This window comes from Neophocaena asiaeorientalis, unplaced genomic scaffold, assembly GCF_003031525.2.
Source record: "Neophocaena asiaeorientalis asiaeorientalis breed wild unplaced genomic scaffold, Neophocaena_asiaeorientalis_V1.1 scaffold179, whole genome shotgun sequence".
In the NCBI taxonomy this organism is placed as follows: Eukaryota; Metazoa; Chordata; class Mammalia; order Artiodactyla; family Phocoenidae; genus Neophocaena; species Neophocaena asiaeorientalis.
Window position 1 is genome coordinate 166,751 of NW_020172775.1, and position 6,961 is coordinate 173,711.

Genomic DNA, 6,961 nt, shown 5'->3' on the forward strand with positions numbered 1-6,961 from the left:
AAAAAAAAAAAAAAAAAAGGTCCAAAAAACAATCCTCTGTGGTCCTCAATGTCCGCTGCCGGCTGACCCATTCTTGCCCTTTCCCCGATACGGTTTCCCTCGCCCACCTAAGAGGTCCCAGAGCAGAGGCAGGCACCTCACTCAAACCGAACCCACGCCCGGGTGACGGGGTAGAGACGCAGGGCGACCGACCGGCAGAGACGACCCCGCTCGCAGCCCAGGGCGGCTTGGCACCTTCCCCTGCTCCCACCTGAGCGCCCACCACAGACACCCTCGCCGTCAAGCCCCCTCCGGTCACCTCGGAACGCAGCTGCGCGCGTACACGAGCCGGTCCGCTACAACTCGACCCTCAGGAACGGTACGTCGCGGCCGCCAGCCTGCGTTCCTTCGACGAAGCGGCCCGGGAGCCCGGCGCGATGGCGTCGCGCCAGACTGCGCGTGCGCGGAACCTGCAACGCCCAGAAGGCAGCAGTCTATCGGCGCGGACGGGGTCAGAGCGAAGACGCGACGGCAGACCAGACAGCCAATCAGAGGCCGAGCTAGCCTAGCCTGGCGTCCGACCTCCCTTGCGCCTGCGCCGTCCTTGATGCCATGGCAACGGCATAAACAAGAGAAGACCAGAGAGAGAGAGACGGAGAAAGGAAGAGAAGAGACACATACGCAGAGACAGGGATTGGGGCATAGAAGAGGAGACACGGACGCAGAGAGGGGGAGGGAGAGAAAGGTGAGGACAAGAGGCGCGCAGACACAAAGATAGAGAGACCAGAAGGCCCGGAGTCCCCAAGATAGCGAGATACTGAGGAGGACAGACACAAGGAGACCAACAGATGGAGACACAGAGAATGAGAGGAAGACAGACGCAGAGAAGGGGAGATCCAGAGCTTGGGAGGCTCTGATGTGGAGAAAGACCCAAGACAGGGACAGGTAGAAATGGGCAGGCCTCGAATGGGGAAAACAGAGACCCTGAGATAAGAAGACCTAGAGACGGAGACAGAGAAGGTGAAAAGCAGAAACGGGGAGACAACAGAGACAGAGAGACCCACAGCCTTAGAAATAGAGGTGAGGGACTTCCCTGGTGGTGCAGTGATTAAGAATCCGCCTGCCAATGCAGGGGACACGGGTTCGAGCCCTGGTCTGGGAAGATCCCACATGCCATGGAGCAACTAAGCCCGTGCACCACAACTACTGAAGCCCGTGCGCCTAGAGCCTGTGCTCCGCCACAAGAGAAGCCACTGCAATGAGAAGCCCGCGAGCCGCAACTAGAGAAAGCCCGCACACAGCAACGTAGACACAAGGCTGCCAAAAATAAATAAATAAAAATAAATTTATTTTTTAAAAAAAGAAAAAGAAATAGAGGTGGGGACACTGAGAGACAGGGATGTGGGGGCAAAAAAAAAGTGTTCTGTATACCCAGGGAATTGACAGAATTTGAAGACTAGCCATGCTGGGGGCTTCAGGAGCCGCTGAAACGGAGGAAAACGTAGGAGAAGCGACGGGTGAGTGATGTCCTCCAAAACCCCAAATAGGCGTCACCACTCCTATAGACAGGGCCAGGGTCAGGATGCTGCTTCCCATTCCTGAATTTTCTAGAGGGCAGTTTATGAGGTTGTAATTTTGTGCAAGCTTATTTTTAAAAAAATGTTTCTCCGAACAGTTTATTTTACATATTTACAACAATACTCTCATTTTCCGGTATTCGGTTCCATGAATTTTAACTTATATAACCGCCAACACAATCAGAACAAAGAATAGATCCATTGTACCAAAAACTCCTTCCTGAAGACATACAGATAGCCAAAAAGCACATGAAAAGAGGCTCAACATCACTAATTACTAGAGAAATGCAAATCAAAACTACAATGAGGTATCACCTCACACCAGTTAGAATGGCCATCATCAAAAAGTCTACAAACTATAAATGCTGGAGAGGGTGTGGAGAAAAGGGAACCCTCCTACATGGTTGGTGGGGATGTACATTGGCACAGCCACTATGGAGAACAGTATGGAGGTTGCTTAAAAAACTAAAAACAGTGCTACCATATGATCCAGCAATCCCACTCCTGGGCATATATCCGGAGAAAAATATGCTTCGAAAGGATACATGCACCACAATGTTCACTGCAGCGCTGTTTACAACAGCCAAGACATGGAAGCAAACTAAATGTACATCGACAGAGGAGTGGGTAAGATGTGGTACACGTATACAATGGAATATTACTCAGCCATGAAAAAGAATGAAATAACGCCATTGCAGCAACGTGGATGGACCTGGAGATTATCATACTAAGTAAAGTAAGTCAGAGAAAGACAAATATCATATGATACCACTTATACGTGGAATCTAAAAAATATATATACAGGGACTTTCCTGCTGGTGCAGTGGTTAAGACTCCACGCTCCCAATGTAGGAGGCCCGGGTTTGATCCCTGATCAGGGAACTAGACCCCACATGTATGCCGCAACTAAGAGTTCGCATGCCACAACTAAGGAGCGCACGTGTCACAACTGAGGTGCCCGCCTGCCACAACTAAGACCTGGCAAACCAAATAAGTAAATATTTTTAAACAAACAAATAAATAAAATTACACAAATGAACCTATTTACAAAACAAACAGATTCACAGAATTCGAAACAAACTTGTGGTTACCAAAGGGGAAATGTTGGGGGGAAGGGATAAATTAGGAGTTTGGGGATTAACATATACACACTACTATATATAAAATAGATAAGCAACAAGGATCTACTATATAGCACAGGGAACTATACTCAATATTCTGTAATAACCTATATGGGAAAAGGATCTAAAAAAGAATGGATAGGACTTCCCTGGTGGCGCAGTGGTTAAGAATCCACCTGCCAATGCAGGGGACACGGGTTTGATCCCTGGTCCGGGAAGATCCCACATGCCGTGGAGCAACTAAGCCCATGAGCCACAACTACTGAGCCCACGCGCCACAACTACTGAAGCACATGTGCCTAGAGCCCGTGTTCCGCAACAAGAGAAGCCACTGCAATGAGAAGCCCGCGCACCACAACGAAGAGTAGCCCCTGCTCACCACAACTAGAGAAAGCCTGCTCACAGCAATGAAGACCCAACATGGCCAAAAATAAATAAGATTTTTTAAATAAATAAATAAAATAAATAAAAATAAAAAAGAATGGATATATGTATATGTGTAACTGAATCAGCTGTACACACAACATTGTAAATCAACTATATGCCAATAAAAAATAAAATAAAATAAAATCTCCTTCCTGGTGACCTTCTCCCCCACCCGTAACCCTGGCAACCACTGATCTGTTTTCCCCAGTATAGTTTTGCATTTTTCAGAATGGCATATAAACAGAATCATAGAGTATGTGGACTTTAGAGATTGGCTTTTTTCCACCAAACATAGTTCTTTTAAGATCCATTCAGCTCATTCCTTATTATTGCTAAGGATATACCGCAGTTTGTTTAAACGTTCATCGCTGAAGGACATTTGGGTTGTTTCCAAAATTTTGCTATTCATAAGGCTGCTGTAAACATTTGTGTACAGGTTTTTGTGTGAACCTTCGTTAGTCTTCATTTTTCTGGGGTAAATGCCCAAGAGTGCAATTGCTGGGTTACATGGTAAGCACATGTTTAGTATTAAAAGAAACTGCCACTCTTTTCCAGAGTAGTTGGACCATTTTACATTTCCACCAGCAATGTATGTGTGCACCTGTTTCTCCACATCCTTACCAGTGTTTGGTGTTATTGTTTTTTAGCCTTTCTGATAGATGTGTAGTGACATTTCGCTGTGTTTTTAATTTGTATTTCCCTAACAGTAACTTTTGAAAAAATGTCATTGAAGTATATTTCGTTTACAATGTTGTGTTAATTTCTGCTGTACAGCAAAGTGACTCAGTTATACATATATATTTTCTCCCTTTCATATTTTTTTCCATATTATGGTCTATCACAGGACATTGAATATAGTTGCCCGTGCTATACAGTAGGACCTTGTTGTTTATCCACTCTATATATGCTAGTTTTCATCTGCTAATCCCAAACTCCCAGTCCTTTCCTCCCCACTCCCGTCCCCCTTGGCAACCACAAGTCTGTTCTCTTAACAGTTAATAAAGTTGAGCATACTTTCAGGTTTATCTGCCATCTGTATATCCTCTTCAATGAAATGTCTGTTCATGTCTTTTGCCCATATTCTAGTTTTTAAAAACTGTTGAGTTTGGAGAGATCTTTTTATATTCTAAATATAAGTACTTTGTCAGATATATGGTTTGCGAACCTCTTCTCCCAGTCTGTAGTGGTATTCCCTTAACAGAGCCTTTAGCAGAACAAAGTATTTTAATTCAGAAGATGTCCGAGTTATCAATTTTTCTTTTATGGATCATGCTTTTTATGTCAAGTTTAAGAACTCTTTGTTTATAAGTCCCAAGGACTTCCATTTTGCTTTTTACATGTAAGTCAACCATCAATTTTGAGTTAATTTTTGTATGAGATGTGAGGTTTATGTTGAGGTTCGTGTTTTTCCCCTATTGATGTTGGGCGTCTTTTTTCTGACACTAATTCCGACACCGTATGTGTAGTTTTTTTTCAACACCAACCAATTCTCCAACACAAAAGGTGCCCAACAATTCAGTTCTGAGACTGACTGCTTACAATTAGCGCAGGTCAAGGGCTCAGTCCCACGAGACTGTCCCCACTTCAGACGCCTGCCACGGGCTATGCACACTTCTGCTCAGCAGCCTTCAAAATCAGTGGTTCCCACAACACGCAGGCCCGTCAGCTTGAAATTCACTAGAACTCAGGAAAACACTTCACTTAATGTTTACCAGTTTAATATAAAGGATATAACTCAGGAACAACCAAATTAAAATAGGGCAGCGTTTGGAAGGGGGCAGTGTGCAGAGCTCCCGTGCTTCCTCCCGGCATGCCACCCTCTCAGCACGACGATGTGTCCAACAGCCCAGAATCTCTCTCTCAGCCATTAAAAAGACTGGGGCAGACACACATGCACACGCGGAATGGCCTCCAGAACACACCGTGAAGAGAACAATCAAGGTAGAACACAAAAACCTACAACCTAGGTGTCCAGAGATCGCCCTTTCCTCCGCCCCCATTAAATGCCTCCAGAAGGATACACAAGAACACATCAACAACTGTGGTCTCCAAGGAGGGGTCTCAGGTGAGAAAGAGGCTCATTTTTCATTCATCTGCTTCCCTCCTTTTTAATTCTTTACCACATGCATGGGTTGCTTTTTCAACTAAAGTAAAAATATTTGGTCCCAAACAGAACTACAAAAGCTAGATGGAGGGCCAGTTAAGGCTCTCTCCGATGACAAGCAGTGAGAAAACACCTGGATGAGCTTGGTGACACAGGAGGATCCACTGGCTGTCTATCAGGGCATCTCACAATGTGAGTGCAGCCTGACCCCGGGAGCGGGGAAGTGCCAGCCCTCCACCCCGTTTGTCTCAGCCACTCCTCTCTATGAGGCCTCACACTCCTGTCTCTGCCCCCACCGTCTGCTTTATTCTTATCCCTGCCCACACCAGAGAATGGCAGCCCCAGCCTCCAAGATGGCCGTTCTCACCAGTCCAGCAGCCTCAACTGACTGCTCAGAATCCTGGAGTCCAATCACACACGTATAAGGGAAGTGCCCACACTGGGGACCCCAGCTCCACCGGAAGGAAGTTAGGACACCAACTTGCTGCTCTTCCAGCACAGCAATCCAACTGAGGCCCTGGTCCTGACTGCCAAGAGGCACACAAGGCCAATCTTGTTCAAGTGGAGCAGGTCTCAGTCTGCACGCGACCCCCAGGGAGGCAACGTCTCATAAGAAGTCTTGCTCCAGACCGGACGGCACACGTGTGGCTCAGTTACCCTGGGAGCGGCAGTTAGCATCTGGCTGTGGTTCGGCTGCTGGGGCAGGGCCTGTGAGGAGTCTCGGGTGAGTGGGAGGAGCTGTGATTTGGGGCAGAAGTCCTTGTGATACTGAGTCCAGGAGCTTGAGGCCCAAACAGGACCAGGCTCTTGCAACTGCTGTGGGATGGATGTGTACCACAGTGGAATGAGCGCTGGGCAACATCTTCCTTCTCAGCACAGTACGTGCCATCGCTCTGGGGCACACGTGCCAGAGAGCCCATCTTCACAGCGCCTGGAGCCCCACCTCCACTCCGGTCAGGCATCTGTGCACAACCCAGCTGCCATCATCCACATCCCGGAGACTCTAGCCCTCTCCCACGTAGCTCCTTCAGGGGGCTTCCAGCCAATCACGTACACCAGGGTTTGGGAAGCAGTGCCAGTTGTGAAGTACTGGCGACAGGGGCCCAGAGTCTACAGAGGCTGAGAAGGCTGCTGATGTCCCTTCTCTTTCAGTCTCCTGAGTCAGAGAGGAGTAACACAGAAACATGGGGAGTTCCCCGGTGGCCTAGTGGTTAGGATTCCGGGCTTTCACTGACGTAGCCTAGGTTCAATCCCTGATCGGGGAACCGAGATCCTGCAAGCCACGTGGCTCAGCCCAAACAAACAAAAACATCAATAACAAGAGCAGCAGCAACGGTAGGAAATGCAGTAATAGCAACAGGGGTGGGAGCCGGAGCAGCCGACCCACACTGAACACTGTCACGTCCCAAGCACTCTGCATACCTCACTTCTCTTACTCCTAATGAGGTAGGGCTTATGCACATTTTATAAGTGAAGAACTAAGGCACAGAGAGATTCAATAATTCACCTGAGATCACACAGCTACTGAGATGTAATCCCATGAGAAACCCAAGTCTGACTGAAGTCAAGAGATGTGCTCCTACCCGTGACACTAACGTCCACGTGGTGCAGTCCAGTGTTTTCATGCAATTTCGTACAATTTTTCTTTAACTGGGATTAACTTTCCTGTATAGGCCTTCTGAGCAGCCAAGGAATTGCCGCTTGAGTGAGCATCTACTGACCATCAGGCACAGCGTTTTCTTTTATAACTAAAA

At 47.4% G+C, this 6,961-nt stretch overlaps 1 protein-coding gene across 1 annotated transcript in view; it reads right to left on the bottom strand.

Annotated features, from left to right (window-relative positions):
• ZSCAN18 (zinc finger and SCAN domain containing 18) overlaps positions 1-427 on the bottom strand; it is an 11,469-nt gene extending 11,042 nt beyond the window's left edge. The window contains exon 1 of the mRNA XM_024740910.1: positions 299-427. The gene's annotated coding sequence lies outside the window, so the exon portion shown is untranslated. The remainder of the gene's footprint in view (positions 1-298) is intronic.
• Positions 428-6,961: the final 6,534 nt, after the last annotated feature.